The sequence below is a fragment of the Macaca fascicularis genome, chromosome 2 (genome assembly GCF_037993035.2).
Source record: "Macaca fascicularis isolate 582-1 chromosome 2, T2T-MFA8v1.1".
NCBI classification, from domain to species: domain Eukaryota; kingdom Metazoa; phylum Chordata; class Mammalia; order Primates; family Cercopithecidae; genus Macaca; species Macaca fascicularis.
The window spans coordinates 57,681,952-57,700,974 of record NC_088376.1 but is presented as its reverse complement, the minus strand read 5'-3'; positions in this window follow the sequence as shown (position 1 = coordinate 57,700,974).

Here is a 19,023-nt window from a genome sequence, read left to right as displayed (position 1 = left end):
CATTTTAATTGCTAATGGAAAGGATCTAATTGGAGAGAGAACTTGAAAGTAAGAGAAAGATAGAGGATGGCTTGTGGAGAGAAGTCCCTGGGAGGTTGGGATTGTGTGGGTTCACTTAATTGTCATTGGTTAATTTATCTCACGTCTTTTTAAAACAATAGTTTTCTTTCCATCATTTTTGTTTTAACTTCTTAAGGTATTTATTAAAGACATCCAGGCATTTGTCTTATAGATTGTCCCACAGCCTAAATTTTGCTGATTGAATATTCATGGTAAAGTTTAAGCTGTTCCTTGGGCCCTTATATTTTCTATAACTTCGTAGTTGAATATAGTAGCCATAGTATCTTTATAAGATCTGAAAAATTCTGAATTCTGAAACACATTTGGCTCTAAAAAGCTTAGCCTAAAGATTATGGGCCTATACTTGTGTGCACTGGCAAATTGCTTCTGTCCCTAACCCCTGGAAAACCTACCTGTTCCAAAATAGTTAATGGCTATACCAGCAGGGGGCCTCCGGGTTCCAGCTCAGACCTGAGGCCATCTTCTCTTTCAATAATCAGTGCCTGTAACATCAGTTGTCATATTTTCAATATCACTGCTAAAATTCTCTTCAGAAAAATGTTCTTTCTTCATTTATTTTTTTAAAAAATACCTTTACTGGAATCTACTTCACATACCATAAAATTCATCCATTTAAAGTGTACATTTAAATGGTTTTTAGTATATTCACTGAGTTGTACAACAATCATCACAATCTAACTTCAAAACGTTTTCAATGCCCTCCAAAAAAACTCTTAGGAGGCTTTCCCTACCCCAGTACCTCCAAGACTTAAGCAAGCAAGTAATCCACTATTCTGTCTCTATAGATTTGCCTACTTTGGACGTTACATATAAATGCAATAATATAATATGTGTTCCTTTGTGCCTGGCTTGATGTATCAAGATTCATTCATGCAATAGCATGTAATACCATTTCCTTATTTTTTATTGCCAAATAATACACTATTGTACAAATAAGATGCATTTATAAAAATCCATTCATCATTTGATGGACATTTGGGTTGTTTTCACTTATTGGATATTATGATTAATATTATAGACATTAATGTACAAGTTTAGTTATTAACATGTTTTCATTTCTCTTGAGTATATATTTAAGAATACAATTGCTTGGACTAATGATAAATCTATGTTTAACATTTTGAGAAACCGCTAAACTGTATTTTCTAAAGTGGCTGCAACATTTTCACAATCCCACTAGCAATGCAAGAGGGTTGCAATTTCTCCATATCTTCATCAACACTGGTTATTGTCTGTCTTTTTTATTTTAGCCATTTTAGTGGGTGTGAAGTGGCATCCCACTGTGGTTTTGATTTTCATTTCTTTAGTGAATAAAGATATTGCACATTTTTTCATATGCCTTTTGGCCAATTGTATATCTTCTTTGGAAAAATATTTTCAAATGCTTTGTCAATTTTAAAATTGGGTTTTCTTATTTCTATTGAATTGTGTGTGTGTATATATATATATATTGAATACAGGACTCTTATTATATATATGATTTGCAAATATTTTCCCCATTGTATGGGCTGTCTTATCATATTCTTGATAGTGTCCTTTGAGGCACAAAGTTCTTAATTTTAATAAAGTTCTATTTATCAATTTTTTTGTTGTTTATATTTTGGGTGTCATGCCTAAGAAAAATTGCTTAATCTAAGGTCCTAAGATTTACTCTTATGTTTTGTCCTCAGAGTTTTATGGTTTTAGCTCTTATATTTAGTTCTATAATCCATGTTGAGTTAATGTTTGCATATGGTGTGAATTAGGGGACCTAATTTAATTCTTTTGCAGGTAGTTATCCAGTTGTCCCAGAATCATTTGTTAAAAAGCCTATTTCTGCCCATTCAGTTGTCTTGGCACCCTTGTCAAGAAGCAATTGATGACAAATATAAAGGTTCATTTCTAGATTCTTGGTTCTATTTCATTGATCTATATGTCCATATGAACACAAGAGCCACACTCTCTTTTTTATTTATGTACTTATTTTTGAGACAGGGTCTCTCTGTTGCCCAGGATGGAGTACAGTGGCACAATCTCAGCTCACTGCAGCCTCAACTTTTCAGGCTCAGGTGACTTTCCAACATCAGCCACCCAAATATCTGGGATTACATGCATAGGCCACCACAATCAGCTATGTTTTGTATTTTTAGTATCAATGGGGTCTCACTATGTTGGCCAGGCTGGTCTCAAACTCTTGACCTCAAGTGATTGACCTGCCTCAGCCTCCCAAAATGCTGGGATTACAGTGTGAGCCACTGCATCCAGCCACACTGGCTTGATTCCTCTAGCTTTGTAGTAAGTTTAGGAATTGGGAAGTGTGAGTCCATCAACTTTGTTCTTTCTAGATCATTTTGGCTATTCGAGATCCTTTGCTTTTTAATAAATTTTATAATCAACTTCTCGATTTCTGGAAATTTTGATAGCAATTATGTTAAATGTGCAGATGAATTTGGGGAGTATTACTATTTAGCAATAGTAAAGTATTCTGATCCATAAACATAGGATGTGTTTCCATTAATTTAGCTATTTAATTTCATTCAACAAAGTTTTGTAATTTTTAGTATAAAAGCTGTGTACTTCTTTCCCTAAGTTTATTCCTATTTAGTTAATTCTTTTTAAAAAATTGTAAATGGCATTACTTCTTCAAGTATTTTTTTTTTTGCCCTTTTCCCTCTCTCCTCTTCTTTGGTTCTCCCATTACACATATGTTGGTGCATTCAGTATTGTCTCAAAATCATCTGAGAATCTCTTCTCATATTTCTTCATTTTCTTTCAGTTTTTCAGACTGCCTAATCTTTTTTATCTATCTTCAAGACTGATGATTCTTCTGTCTGCTCAAATCTACTCTTGAGCCTCTGTAGAGAATTTTTCATTTTGGTTATTACTGTTCTTTGCAACTTCTTAATGGCTGACTTCAAACTGCTGACATGACAAAAAGAGGCTTGCACTATTCCTAAAAAGCTAGCAGTTGGGTCTTTGAAGCCAGTACAAGCTAGCTGTGGCACATTAATTTTTCTCACTCTGTTTGAGGAGAGACCAAGATGAGTCAGGGTGTTTTCCCAAAAGTGTGGGAAATCCTTCTTGTAAGCTCTTTTTGTTCTCTAACTTTATGCTCCTTTCTGTAAGTTTCTGTTTTTCTGTACATAATCTAGAAGCCTGTGGGTGACAGCCAAGCCTGAAGTTGCATCCATTATTTCCCTTATCGGGTGGAAAGGCATAAGAGTTTGTTTGCTTGGTTCAGTCTTTGCATGCAGGAAACAACGTTGCGCCGCCTCACCTCCCGTGAGGTAGTGATGCCTGCCATATTACAAAGTCCCCTCAGGTCAGTGATTAGACTCTTGAGAAAGACATTTGCCTCCCACGGGTTTTTCTTTGCTGTCTGTAGGCCTCTCCCTGGAAATTAGCATCTCTCATCTATCTCTTGGCCTGTACTTTTCTCCATCCTTTGTCACTCAAATTAGGAAAAGTTACACATTTTCAGTGATGATCCCCTGTCTGCCTCCCCAGGAAACACACTGTTTTCTTACCCTTAATTATCTTGTTCCATCTACCTTATCTCATATAGAGACAATATTCTTTAGTGTCTGTAGTATGTGGATGGCATATTGTTCTGAGCTTCTACTAATGACAACAGCTTTCCTCTATTTGTATTTTCCGTGTCATTTCAGTCAAGTCTTAGAGAGAAAGGGAACTTTTTTGTTTGTCTGTTTTCAGAAATTTTCTCTATTGTTTTTGTTATTCTTATTAACAATAATTATTTTTGTTAGTTTCAACTTTTGTTATAGATCAAAGGGTACATGTGCAGGTTTGTTACAAGGGTATATTGTGTGATGCTAAGGTTTGGATTTCAAAGGATCCATCACCCAGTACTGAGAATAGTACCCAGTACGTAGTTTTCTAGTCTATGCCCCCCTCTTTTCCTTCCCTGTTTAGCAGTCCCCAGTATCTGCTGTTCCCATCTTTATGCCTATGTGTATTCAATGTTTAACTCCTATTTATGTGAGAACATGTGGTATTTAGTCTTCTGTTCTTGTGTTACTTCACTTAGGATAATGGCCTCCAGCTCCATCCATGTTGCTGCAAAGGACATGACTTCATTCTTTCTTATGGTTGTATAGTATTCCATGATGTATATGTACCACATTTCTTTTTTCAATCCACCATTGATAGGCACCTAGGTTGATTCTATGTCTTTGCTATTGTGAAAATGCTGCAATAAACATATAGATGTATGTGTCTTTTTGATAGAACGATTTGTTTTCTTTTGGATAGATACCCATCAATGGGATTGCTGGATTGAATGGTAATTCTAAGTTCTTTGAGAAATCTCCAAACTGCTTTTCACAGCGACTAAGCTAGTTTGCATTCCCACCAACAGCACATAAGCATTCCCTTTTCTCTGCAGCCTCACTCAAATCCCTTATTGTTTGACTTTTTAATAGTCATCATTATGACTGTTGTGAAATAGTATCTCATTGTAGATTTGATGTGAATTCCTCCGATGATTAGTGAGTGATGTTGACATGTGTTCATTGGCAGCTTGCATGTGTTCTCTTAGAAGTGTCTGTTCATGACCCTTGCCCATTTTTAATGGTATTAGTTGTTTTTTTAATTGTTGATTTGTGTAAGACAAAAATAAGCAATAGAGAAAAGACATTCTATTTAGTAACTGGTGGTGGGATACTCATATGAAGAAGAACAAAATTGAACCCCTACCTCTCATCATATACAAAAAATAAATCAAGATGGATTAAAGATTTAAACTTAAAATCTTTAAATTTAAGACTCTAAACTATAAAATACCTACAAGAAAATCTAGGAAATATCATTCTTTTCATTGACTTTGGCAAAGAATTTATGGCTAGTTCCCAAGAACAATTCTAACAAAAATAAAAATTGACAAGTGGGACCTAGTTAAAATAAAGAGTTTCTGAAAAACAAAAGAAATTACCGACAACCAAAACAGACAACCTACAGAGTGGGAGAAAATATTCACAAACTGTGCATCTGACAAAGGTCAATATCAAGAATCTATAAAGAACTTAAATAATAAGTATTGTAATAAAGAAATCAATTTTACCTAGTTCTGCTGTGATCTTGGTTATTTCCTTTCTTCTGCTGGGCTTGGGTTTCCTTTGTTCTCGTTTTTCTAGTTCCTTGAGGTGGGGCCTTAGATTGTCTGTTTGTGCCTTTCAAAGTCTTCTCAATGTAGTCTGTTAGGGCTATGAACTTTCCTCTTAGCACCGCCTTTGCTGTATTCCAGAGGTTTTGATGTGTTTTGTCACTACTGTGATTAGTTCGAAGAATTTTTAAATTTCCATCGTGACTTTATTTTGACCCAATGACCATTCAGGAGCAAATTATTTAATTTCCATGAATTTGTATGGTTTTGAAGCTTTCTTTTGGAGTCAATTTCCAGTTTTATTCTACCATGGTATGAGAAAGTGCTTGATATACTTTCAATTTTTAAAAATTTATTGAGGCTCATTTTGTGGCATATTATATGGTCTATCTTGGAGAAAGTTCCATGTGCTGTTGAACAGAATGTATATTCTGTGGTTGTTGGATAGACTGTTCTGTATATATCTCTTAAGTCCATTTGTTCCAAGGTATAGTTGAAATCCGTTGTTTCTTTGCTGACTTTTTGTCTTGATGACCTCTCTAGTGCTATCAGTGAAGTATTGAAGTCCCCCACTATTGTTGTGTTGCTATCTCATTTCTTAGGTCTATTACTAATTGTTGTATAAATTTGGGAGCTCCAGTGTTAGATGCATATATGTTTAGGATTGTGATATTTCCCTGTTGGACAAGGACTTTTACCATTATATAATGTCCTCTTTGTCTTTACTAACTGCTGTTGTTTTACAGTTTGTTTTGTCTAATATAAGAATAGCTACTCCTACCTGCTTTTGGCATCCATTTGCATGAAATGTCATTTTCCACCCTTTTACCTTAAGTTTATGTGAGTCTTTATGTGTTAGGTGAGTCCCTTGAAGGCAGCAGATGATTGGTTGGTGAATTATTATCTATTCTGCAGTTCTGTATCTTTTAAGTGGAGCATTTAGGCCATTTATATGAAACGTTTATATTGAGATGTAAGATACCATTCCATTCATTGTACTATTTGTTGACTGTATACCTTGGTTTTTTCCTTTTTTTTTTTTTTAATCGTATTTTTGTTGTATAGGTCCTGTAAGATTTAGGCTTTAAAGAGGTTCTGTTTTGATGTATTTCCAGGATTTGTTTCAAGATTTGGAGGTTCTTTTAGCAGTTCTTATAACGAAGATAAATGAAACAAAAATCTGGTTCTTTGAAAATATAAATAAAAGTAATAGACTATTATCAAGGTTAAACAAGAAAAGAAGAAAGAAGGTCCAATAAGAAATGAAACAGGAGATATTACAACTGACATCATAGAAATACAAAAAGTTCATTTGAAGCTACTATGTACATAAACTTGAAAACCTAGAAGAGATAGGTAAGCTCCTGGAAAGATATAACCCTCCTAGCTTAAATCAGGAAGAATTAGATACCCTGAACAGACCAATGACAAGCAGCAAGATTGAAATAGCAATTAAAAAAATACAAACAAAAAAAAGTCCAGGATCAGATGGATTCATAGCAAAATTCTATCAGAAAATCATAGAAGAATTGGTACCAATCCTTTTGACACTATTCCACAGGATTGAGAAAGAAGGAACCCGCCCTAAATCATTCTATAAAGCCAGTAACACCCTAATAACAAAAACCAGGAATGGACATAACTAAAAACGGAAACCATAGACCAATATCCTTGATGAACATAGATGCTAAAATCCTTAACAAAATACTAGCTAACCAAATCCAACAACAAAACAAAAAGATAATCCACTATGATCAAGTGGGTTTATAATAGGAGTGCAGGGATGGTTTAATGTACTCAAGTCAATAAATTTGATACACCACATAAACAGAATTAAAAACAAAAATCACATGATCATCTCAATAGATGCAGAAAAAACATTCAACAAAATCCAGCATCCCTTTATGAATAAAAACCTCAGCAAAGTTGGTATACAAGGGACATAGTTCAATGTAATAAAAGCCATCTATGACAAACCCGTGGCCAACATAACACTGAATGGGGAAAAGTTGAAAGTATTCCCTCTGAAAACTGGAAAAAGACAAGAATGGCCACTCTCTCACAACTCCTCTTTAACATAGTATTGGAAGTCCTAGCCAGAACAACCAGGCAAGAGAAAGAAATAAAAGGCATCAAAATGCCCTTATTCCCTCCATAAAAAGGAAGTCAAACTGTCATTTTTTTGCTGATGATATAATCGTGTACCTCAAAACCCCTAAAGACTCCTCCAGAAAGCTCCTAGAACTAGTAAATAAATTCAGCAAAGTTCCTGGATAGAAAATTAATGTACACAAATCAGTAGCTCTGCTATACATCAATAGAGAATCAAATCAAGAAATCACTCCTTTTTACAATAGCTGCAAAAAAATACTTAGGAATATACCTAACCAAGGAGGTGAAAGACCTCTACAAGGAAAACTACAAAACACTCCTGAAAGAATTCATAGATGACACAAACAAATGGGAACACATCCCATGCTCATGGATGGGTAGAATTAATATTGTGGAACTGACTATACTGCTAAAAGCAATCTACAAATTCAACACAATTCTCATCAAAATACCACCATCATTCTTCGCAGCATTAAAAAAAAATCTTAAATTCATATGGAACCAAAAAAGAGCCTGCATAGCCAAAGCAAGACTAAGCAAAAATAACAAATCTGGAGACATCAAATTACCTGATTTCAAACTATATTATAAGGCCATAGTCACCAAAACAGCACTGGTATAAAAATAGGCACATAGACCAATGGAACAGAATAGAGAACCCAGACATAAACCAAATACTTAGAGCCAACTTATCTCTGACAAAGCAAACAAAAACAGAAAGTGGGGAAAAGACACCCTTTTCAGTGAATGGTGCTGAGATAATTGGCTAGCCACATGTAGGAGAATGAAACTGGGTCCTCATCTCTCACCTCACACAAAAATCAACTCAAGATGGATCAAGGACTTAAATATAAGATCTGAAACGATAATAATTCTAGAAGATAACATTGGAAAAATGCTTTTAGACATTGGCTTAGGCAAAGATTTCATGAATTCAAAAGCAAATGCAACAAAAACAATTATAAACAGGATAGACAACCCATAGAGTGGGAGAAAATCTTTACAATCTATACATTGGACAAAGGCCTAGTATCCAGAATAGACAACAAACTCAAAGAAATCAACAACAACAAAAGAAACAATCCCATCAAAAAGTGGGCTAAGGACACGAATAGACAATTCTCAAAAGAAGATATACAAATGGCCAACAAACATATGAGAAAATGCTCAACATCACTAATGATCAGGGAAATTCAAATAAAAAACACAATGCAATATCACCTTACTAGTGTGAGAATAGCCATAATCAAAAAGTAAAAAAACAGCAGATGTTGGCATGGATGTGGTGATCAGGGAACACTTCTGCACTGCTGGTGGGAATATAAACTAGTACAACCACTATGGAAAACAGGGTGGAAATTCCTTAAAGAACTAAAAGTAGAACTACTATTTGATCCAGCAATCCCACTACTGGGTATCTACCCAGAGGAAAAGAGTCATTTTTTGAAAAAGATACTTGTACATACATGTTTATAGCAGCACAATTTGCAATTGCAAAAACGTGGAACCAACCAAAATGCCCATCAATCAATGAGTGAATAAAGAAACTGTGGTATATATATATATATATATACACATACACACACACATCACATATATATCACACATATATATCACATATATATATATAGCTTGATTGCATATATATATATATATATATATATGATGGAATACTACTCAGCAATAAAAAAGAAAGAATTGGGCCAGGCGCGGTGGCTCAAGCCTGTAATCCCAGCACTTTGGGAGGCCGAGATGGGCGGATCACGAGGTCAGGAGATCGAGACCAGCCTGGCTAATACGGTGAAACCCCGTCTCTACTAAAAAATACCACAAAAAACTAGCCGGACGAGGTGGTGGGTGCCTGTAGTCCCAGCTACTCCGGAGGCTGAGGCAGGAGAATGGCGTAGACCCGGGAGGTGGAGCTTGCAGTGAGCTGAGATCCGGCCACTGCACTCCAGCCTGGGCAACAGAGCAAGACTCCGTCTCAAAAAAAAAAAAAAAAAAAAAAAAAAAAAAAAGAAAGAATTAATGGCACTCATGGCAACCTGGATGAGACTGGAAATTATCATTTTAAGTGAAGTTACTCACAAGTAGAAAATCAAACATTGTATGTTTTCACTGATGTGTGGGAGCAAAGCTATGAGGATACAAAGGCCTAAGAATGATACAATGGACTTTGGGGACTTGGGGGAAGAAGTGGGAGGGGATGATGGAAAAAAGACTACAAATAGGGTGCAGTGTATACTGCTAGTGTGTCGGGTGCACCAAAGTCTCACAAATCACCACTGAAGAACTTACACATGTAACCAAATACCACCTGTTCTTCAATAACTCATGAAAAAAGATAATTTTTTAAAAAGAATTCAAATGTTATGAATTGGAATTTAAGAACATTTCTTATAAACTCCCATTTTGTAATAAAAAAGCTGAAGGAACAGAAAGGAAAGTAACTTGACTCATGATGTACCTGTGTCTTTTGCTACCTGGTTCAGTACTCTTTTCAACAAATATAGTATTTATTCAAGCCCTGTTGCAATGGTGGGCTTTGCCTGCTGGAATTGAATATATTTTTCTTTGTCATCAGCTTTTATGAAAAAAATCATATTTTCTTTTAAGTTTTCTTACAAGTTGTATTTTTCTTAACTTGAATTAGCTTACCATATTTCAAGTCTAAACACAATTTTATCATTACAACATTTAAACCTTTGGAAATAGATGATTCCATCATAAACATGTTGTACAATTTCAATTATAAGAAAAAAACACTGAGGCATTAACAATGTTTTTTTGGAGAACTATTCTAATTACTTTCTTTTTATAAGTAACATAGACTCAGATAAAAATGATTAAATGCATTTTTTTAAAGGTGTGAGAAAATCTAAATCATTTTGTCAGGGTAATCTCATTTTCTCATTAATCTTTTCTGAGTAAAGCTATTACTTTTACCACCCTTTTCTTTGCCTGATAATGTTGAACTAACACCATTATGCTCTTTATCACTTAGTGATAAAGTCACTTAGTGGTAAAGCAGGTAAGTAGACAGAAAGAAAGAAAAAGAAAAACAAGAAAAAGGTATAGGAGAGAGAATAAATAAATACTAAATAAGTAATTTACTAGTTTTTGTAATAATTGCATTATTTGGTCAATGTATAATTTTCATAATGAATTTACATTTATGTGATATGTTAAAAAGCAGAGAAGCTAAAGGACAGTAACCAATGGAATAGAAGGTTTCATATTAAAAACATACTTTTCCACTCATACTAGGCAGTGCCAACTTTTTATGCTGATCACACACGGTGAGCAAACAATAACTCAAGTTCTTATATTAAGGCAGATGTGGTGGTTTTAATTTTTGGTTTTAGGAATTTTTTTGGTTTCTTTTTTTCTCCTTTATCCTTTTTTATTTTTTCTTAACCTTAATATTTAGTTTCAAAGTCTTCCACAACAAATATTTTTTCCAGGACTATTAAAATTGCAGATTAGACTGATTAATATTTGACTTCATATTTTTCTACTTTTTCATCAAATCATAGTGATTTTCTTTAGGGGCGAGATGAAGGAGGTGAACAGAGAACAGGTGTAATAGAATTTGCTAATCAGGTCTTAAATAATGGAAGCTTGATTGCATTCAAAAACTGATGTATGAATTTTAGATCTTTCCTGCTTTCTCTTGTGGGCATTTAGTGCTATAAATTTCCCTCTACACACTGCTTTAAATGTGTCCCAGAGATTCTGGTATGTTCTGTCTTTGTTCTCATTGGTTTCAAAGAACATATTTATTTCTGCCTTCATTTTGTTATGTACTCAGTAGTCATTCCAGAGGAGGTTGTTCAGTTTCCATGTAGTTGAGAGGTTTTCAGTGAGTTTCTTAATCCTGAGTTCTAATTTGATTGCACTGTGGTCTGAGAGACAGTTTGATATAATTTCTATTCTTTTACATTTGCTGAGGAGTGTTTTACTTCCAATTATGTGGTCAATTTTGGAATAAGTACGATGTGGTGCTGAGAAGAATGTATATTCTGTTGATTTGGGGTGGAGATTTCTGTAGATGTGTATTAGGGCCACTTGGTGCAGAGCTGAGTTCAATTCCTGGATATCCTGTTTAACTTTCTGTCTCATCAGAAAGTTAATGTTGCCAGTAGGGTGTTAAAGTCTCCCATTATTATTGTGTGGCAGTCTAAGTCTCTTTGTAGATCTCTAAGGACTTGCTTTATGAATCTGGGTGCTCCTATATTGGGTGCATATATATTTAGGATAGTTAGCTCTTCTTGTTGAATTGATCCCTTTACCATTATGTAATGGCCTTCTTTGTCTCTTTTGATCTTTGTTGGTTTAAAGTTTGTTTTATCAGAGATGAAGATTGCAACCCCTGCCTTTTTTTGTTTTCCATTTGCTTGGTAGATCTTCCTCCATCCCTTTATTATGTGTGTCTCTGCAGGTGAGATGGGTCTCCTGAATACAGCACACTGATGGGTCTTGACTCTTTATCCAATTTGCCAGTCTGTGTCTTTTAATTGGTGCATTTAGCCCATTTACATTTAAGATTAATATTGTTAGGTGTGAATTTGAACCTGTCATTATGATATTAGCTAGTTATTTTGCTCATTAGTTGATTCAGTTTCATTGTAGCACGATGGTCTTTGCAATTTAGCATGTTTTTGCAGTGGCTGGTACTGGTCATTCCTTTCCATGTTTAGTGCTTCCTACAGGAACTCTTGTAGGGCAGGCCTGGTGTTGACAAAATCTCTCAGCACTTGTTTGTCTGTAAAGGATTTTATTTCTCCTTCACTTGTGAAGCTTAGTTTGGCTGGATATGAAATTCTGGGTTGAAACATCTTTTCCTTAAGAATGTTGAATATTGGCCCCCACTCTCTTCTGGCTTGGAGAGTTTCTGCCAAGAGATCTGCTGTTAGTCTGATGGACTTACCTTTGTGGGTAGCCCAAACTTTCTCTCTGGCTGCCCTTAACATTTTTTCCTTCATTTCAACTTTGGTGAATCTGACAATTATGTGTCTTGGAGTTGCTCTTCCCGAGGAGTATCTTTGTGGCATTCTCTGTATTTCCTGAATTTGAATGTTGGCCTGCCTTGCTAGGTTGGGGAAGTTCTCCTGGATAATATCCTTCAGAGTGTTTTCAAACTTGGTTCCATTCTCCCCATCACTTTCAGGCACACCAATCAGACATAGATTTGGTCTTTTCACATATTTCCTGGAGGCTTTTTTCATTTCTTTTTACTCTTTTTTTCTCGAAACTTCTCTTCTTGCTTTATTTCATGCATTTGATCTTCAATCACTGGTACCCTTTCTTCCAGTTGATCGAATCAGCTACTGAAGCTTGTGCATTTGTCACGTAGTTCTTGTGCCATGGTTTTCAGCTCCATCAGGTCATTTAGGGACTTCTCTACACTGTTTATTCTAGACTTCTAATCTCTTTTCAAGGTTTTTAGCTACTTTGCAATGGGTTCAAACTTCCTCCTTTAGCTTGGAGAAGTTTGATTGTCTGAAGCCTTCTTCTCTCAACTCATCAAAGTCATTCTCCATCCAGCTTTGTTCCGTTGCTGGTGAGGAGCTGCATTCCTTTGGTTGGGGAAAGGTGCTCTGAATTTTAGAATTTTCAGCTTTTCTGCTCTGTTTTTACCCCATTTTTATGGTTTTATCTACCTTTGATCTTTGATGATGGTGACGTACAGATGGGGTTTTGGTGTGGATGTCCTTTCTGTTTGTTAGTTTTCCTTCTAACAGTCAGGATGCTCAGCTGCAGGTCTGTTGCAGTTTGCTGGAGGTCCACTCCAGACCGTTTGCCTGGGTATCTGAAGCGGAGGCTGCAGAACAGCGAATATTGCTGAACAGCAAATGTTGTTGCCTGATCATTCCTCTGGAAGCGTCATCTCAGAGGGGTACCCGGTGTTGTGAGGTATCAGTCTGCCCCTACCGAGTGGTGCCTCCCAGTTAGGCTACTCGGGGGGCAGGGAACCACTTGAGGAGGCGGTCTGTCCGTTCTCAGATGTCAAACTCTGTGCTGGGAGAACCATTACTCTCTTCAATTCTGTCAGACAGAGACATTTAAGTCTGCAGAGGTTTCTGCTGACTTTTGTTCCACTATGCCCCCTGCCCCCAGAGGTGGAATCTCCAGATGCTGGCAGGCCTCCTTGAGCTGCAGTGGGCTCCACTCAGTTCGAGCTTCCCCAGATGCTTTGTTTACCTACTCAAGCTTCAGAAATAGAGGGCGTCCTTCCCCCAGCCTTGCTGCTGCCTTGCAGTTCAATCTTAGACTGCTGTACTAGCAACGAGTGAGGCTCTGTGGGCGTGGGACCCTCCAAGCCAGGTGCGAGATATAATCTCCTGGTGTGCCATTTGCTAAGATCATTGGAAAAGTGCAGTATTAGGGTGGCAGTGACCCGATTTTCCAGGTGCCATCTGTCACCGCTTCCCTTGGCTAGAAAAGGGAATTCCCTGACCCCTTGCACTTCCCGGGTAGGCAATACCTCACCCTGCTTCAGATCTAAAACTGACACCCTAACATCACAATTAAAAGAACTAGAGAAGCAACAGCAAACATATTCAAAAGCTAGCAGAAGGCAAGAAATAACTAAGATCAGAACAGAACTGAAGGAGATAGAGACACAAAAAACCCTTCAAAAAAATCAATGAATCCAGGAGCTGGTTTTTTGAAAAGATCAACAAAATTGATAGATCACTAGCAAGACTAATAAAGAAGAAAAGAGAGGAGAATCAAATAGACACAATTAAAAGTGATAAAGGGGACATAATCACCAATCCCACAGAAATACAAACTACCATCAGAGAACAATATAAACACCTCTATGCAAATAAACTAGAAAATCTTGAAGAAATGGATAAATTCCTGGACACATACACCCTCCCAAGACTAAACCAGGAAGAAGTTGAATTCCTGAATAGACCAATAACAGGCTCTGAAATTGAGGCAATGATTAATAGCCTACCAACCAAAATAATTCCAGGACCAGATAGATTCACAGCTGAATTCTACTAGAGGTACAAGGAGGAGCTGGTACCATTTCTTCTGAAACTATTCCAATCAATGGAAAAAGAGGGAATCCTCCCTGACTCATTTTATGAGACCAGCATCATCCTGATACAAAAGCCTGGCAGAAGCACAACAAAATAAGAGAATTTTAGACCAATATCCCTGATGAACATTGATGCAAAAATCCTCAATAAAATACTGGCAAACTGAATCCAGCAGCACATCAAAAAGCTTATCCACCATGATCAAGTGGGCTTCATCCCTGGGATGCAAGGCTGGTTCAACATATGCAAATCAATAAATGTAATCCAGCATATAAACAGAACCAAAGACAAAAACCACATGATTATCTCAATAGATGCAGAAAAGGCCTCTGACAAAATTCAACAGCCCTTCATGCTAAAAACTCTTAATAAATTCAGTATTGATGGGACATGTCTCAAAATAGTAAGACCTATTTATGACAAACCCACAGCCAATATCATACTGAGTGGGCAAAAACTGGAAGCATTTCCTTTGAAAACTGGCACAAGACAAGAATGCCCTCTCTCACCACTCCTATTCAACATAGTATTGGAAGTTCTGCCCAGGGCAATCAGGCAATAGAAAGAAATAAGGGGTATTCAATTAGGAAAAGAGGAAGTCAAATTGTCTCTGTTTGCAGATGACATGATTGCATATTTAGGAAACCCCATCATCTCAGTCCAAAATCTCCTCAAGCTGATAAGCAACTTCAGCAAAGTCTCAGGATACAAAATCAATGTACAAAAATCACAAACATTCCTATACACCAATTACAGACAAACAGAGGGCCAAATTATGAATAAACTCCCATTCACAATTGCTACAAAGAGAATAAAATACCTAGGAATCCACCTTAAAGGGATGTGAAGGACCTCTTCACAGAGAACTACAAACCACTACTCAAGGAAATAAAAGAGGACACAAACAAATGCAAGAATATTGAAGAATCAATGAAAATGACCATACTGTCCAAAGTAATTAATAGATTCAATTCTATCCCCATTCAGCTACCACTGACTTTCTTCACAGAATTGGAAAAAACTACTTTAAACTTCATATGAAACCAAAAAAGAGCCCACATAGCCAAGACAATCCTGGGAAAGAAGAACAAAGCTGGAGGCATCACACTTGACTTCAATCTATACCGCTGTGTCTGGAATTGGTAGGTTCCTGGTCTTGCTGACTTCAAGAATGAAGCTGCAGACCATCACAGTGAGTGTTACAGTTCTTAAAGATGGTGTGTCTGGAGTTTGTTCCTTCAGATGTTCAGATGTGTCTGCAGTTTCTTCCTTCTGGTGGGTTCGTGGTCTTGCTGACTTCAGGAGAGAAGCTGCAGACCTTCCCAGTGAGTGTTACAGCTCTTAAAGGTGGTGAGTCTCGAGTTGTTTGTTCTTCCTGGTGGGTTGGTGGTCTTTCTGGCTTCAAGAATGAAGCTGCAGACCTTTGCAATGAGTGTTATAGCTCATAAAGGCAGCATGGACCCAAAGAGTGAGCAGCAGCAAGATTCATTGTAAAGAGCCAAAGAACAAAGCTTCCACTGTGTAGAACTGGACCCAGGTTGCCACTGCTGGCTCCCGCAGCCTGTTTTTATTCCCTCGTCTGGCCCCACCCACATCCTGCTGATTGGTTCATTTTACAGAGAGCTGATTGGTCTGTTTTGACACAGTGCTGATTGGTGTCTTTACAATCCCTGAGCTAGACAGAGTGCTGATTGGTGTATTTACAATCCTTTAGCTAGACATAAAAGTTCTCCAAGTACCCACCAGATTAGCTGGACACAGAGTGCTGATTGGTATGTTTACAATCCTTTAGCTAGACACAAAAGTTCTCCAAGTTCCTACTAGATTAGCTAGACACAGAGCACACATTGGTGCACTCACAAACCTTGAGCTAGAAACAGGGTGCTGAGTGGTGCATTTACAAACCTTTAGCTAGACAAAAAAGTTCTCCAAGTCCCCACCCTACTCAGGAGCCCAGCTGGCTTTGCCTAGTGGATCCCGCATCGGGGCTGCTGGGGGAGCTGCCAGCCAGTCCCACATGGGGCACCTGCACTCCTCAGCCCTTGGGCAGTGGATGGAACCCTGGAGCAGGGGGAGGCGCCCATTGGGGAGGCTCTGGCCACCCGGGAGCCCACTAGGGGCAGGGCGCAGGCAAGGTGGGCTCGGGCAAGTCGGGCTGGAGAGAGCCCGGCCCAGTGGGGAGGTGGCTGAGGCCTGGAGAGAATTCGAGCACAGCGTGGTCAGGCCAGCAGTGCTGGGGGACCAGGTGCACCCTCTGTAGCTGCTGGCTGGGGTTCTAAGCGCCTCACTGCCCGGGGCTGGCAGTGCCGGCCAGGTTCTGAGTGCAGGGCCGGCTGAGCATGCCCCCAATCGGAACTCATGCTAGCTCCTGAGCACCGTCCGCAGCCCCGGTTCCCGCTCCTGCCTCTCCCTCCACACCTCCTCATAAGCAGAGGGAGTCGGCTCCCGCCTTGGCCAGCCCAGAGAGGGGCTCCACAGTGCTGAGGCGGGCTGAAGGGCTCCTCAAGCATGGCCAGGGCAGACGCTGAGGCTGAGAGAGAGCGAGGGATGCCAGCACGTTGTCACCTCTCACTAAAAGGCTACAGTAATCAAAACAGCATGATACTGGTGCCAAAACAGATATATAGACCAATGAAACAGAACACAGGCCTCAGAAATAACACCGCATGTCTACAACCATCTGATCTTTGACAAACCTGACAAAAACAAGACATGGGGAAAGGATTCGTTATTTAATAAATGGTGTTGGGAAAACTGGCTAGTCATATGCAGAAAGCTGAAACTAGATCCCTTCCTTACAGCTTATACAAAAATTAACTCAAGATGGATTAAAGACTTAAATGTAAGACCTAAAACCATAAAAACCCCAAGAAGAAAACCTAGGCAACAGCATTCAGGACATAGGCATGGGCAAAGACTTCATGTCTAAAACACCAAAAGCAATGACAACAAAAGCCAAAATTGACAAATGGGATCAATTAAACTAAAGCACTTCTGCACAGCAAAACAAACTACCATCAGAGTGAACAGGTAACCTACAGAATGGGAAAAAATTTTTGCAATATACTCATCTGACAAAGGACTAATATCCAGAATCTACAAAGAACTCAAACAAATTTACAAGAAAAAAAAAAAAAAACATCAAAAAGTGGGCAAAGGATATGAACAGACACTTCTCTAAAGAAGACATTTATGCAGCCAACAGACACAGGAAAAAATGCTCATCATCACTGGCCATCAGAGAAATGCAAATCAAAACCACAATGAGATACCATCTCACACCAGTTAGAATGGCGATCATTAAAAAGTCAGGAAACAACAGGTGCTGGAGAGGATGTGGAGAAATAGGAACATCTTTACACTGTTGGTGGGACTGTAAACTAGTTCTACCATTGTGGAAGACAGTGTGGTGATTCCTCAAGGATCTAGAACTAGAAATACCATCTGACCCAGCCATCCCATTACTGGGTATATACCCAAAGGATTATAAATCATGCTGCTATAAAGACACATGCACATGTATGTTTACTGCGGCACTATTCACAATAGCAAAGACTTGGAACCAACCCAAATGTCCATCAATGATAGACTGGATTAAGAAAATGTGGCACATATACACCATGGAATACTATGCAGCCATAAAAAAGGATGAGTTCATGTCCTTTGTAGGGACATGGATGCAGCTGGAAACCATCATTATCAGCAAAGTATCACAAGGACAAAAACCAAACACCACATGTTATCACTCATAGATGGGAATTGAACAATGAGAACATTTGGACACAGGAAGGGGAACATCACACACCGAGGCCTGTGGTGGGGTGGGGGAAGGGGGGAGGGATAGCACTGGGAGATATACCTAATGCAAATAACAAGTTAGTGGGTGCAGCACACCAACATGGCACATGTATACATAAGTAACAAACCTGCACGTTGTGCACTTGTACCCTAGAACTTAGTATAATAATAATGATTAAAAGAAACCCAAAACCATTCTAACCCCCAAAATTATTGAAATAAAAATATTAAAACCTTTAAAAAAAACTGATGTAATGCTGCAGAAAAAGGAAAGCTGATGCTTTAAGAATGTGGAATTGGAAAATATAAAGAGATATTTTGTTTGGCTATTCTTAAAATGGATATTTATTTTTAGCTTAATTTTTGACTAAAAGCACAACTATTTCTGATGGGTATTTTTGAAAGTTTAGTATATGTAACACACTGGAGTGTATAAATGTAATGCCCTTTAGGAAATGTGGACAACTCATTATGGATTGAATTAGCCATGATTTGCTTTCTTTCTTGTAGTCATATTAAAGGATGGAATTGTTTCATGGCATCTCATGCCTTTTTACAACTAATTCCAAATTGACAGAAATACTTTATTTGGAGCAATCAACTCAAGTCAGCTTGATTACTGACAAAAGATGTTCAAAGAGAAAATGTTAAATCAGAACTCTTTTTCCAGGGGGTAAGCAAGAAATACAAAAATACCCAGAAAATAATAATAATATTAGAATATAAACCTCTCATTCATTTTTAATAGATAGTTTAGGGAAGTTTTTGGTATTTCTCTCTTTCACTATTTAGCTTTCCCTCTCTCCTCCCTTTCTGCTTTTCTACTTTGGACAAAAATAATAGCCTTTGACCAGGATTAACTATTTTTAATTATGA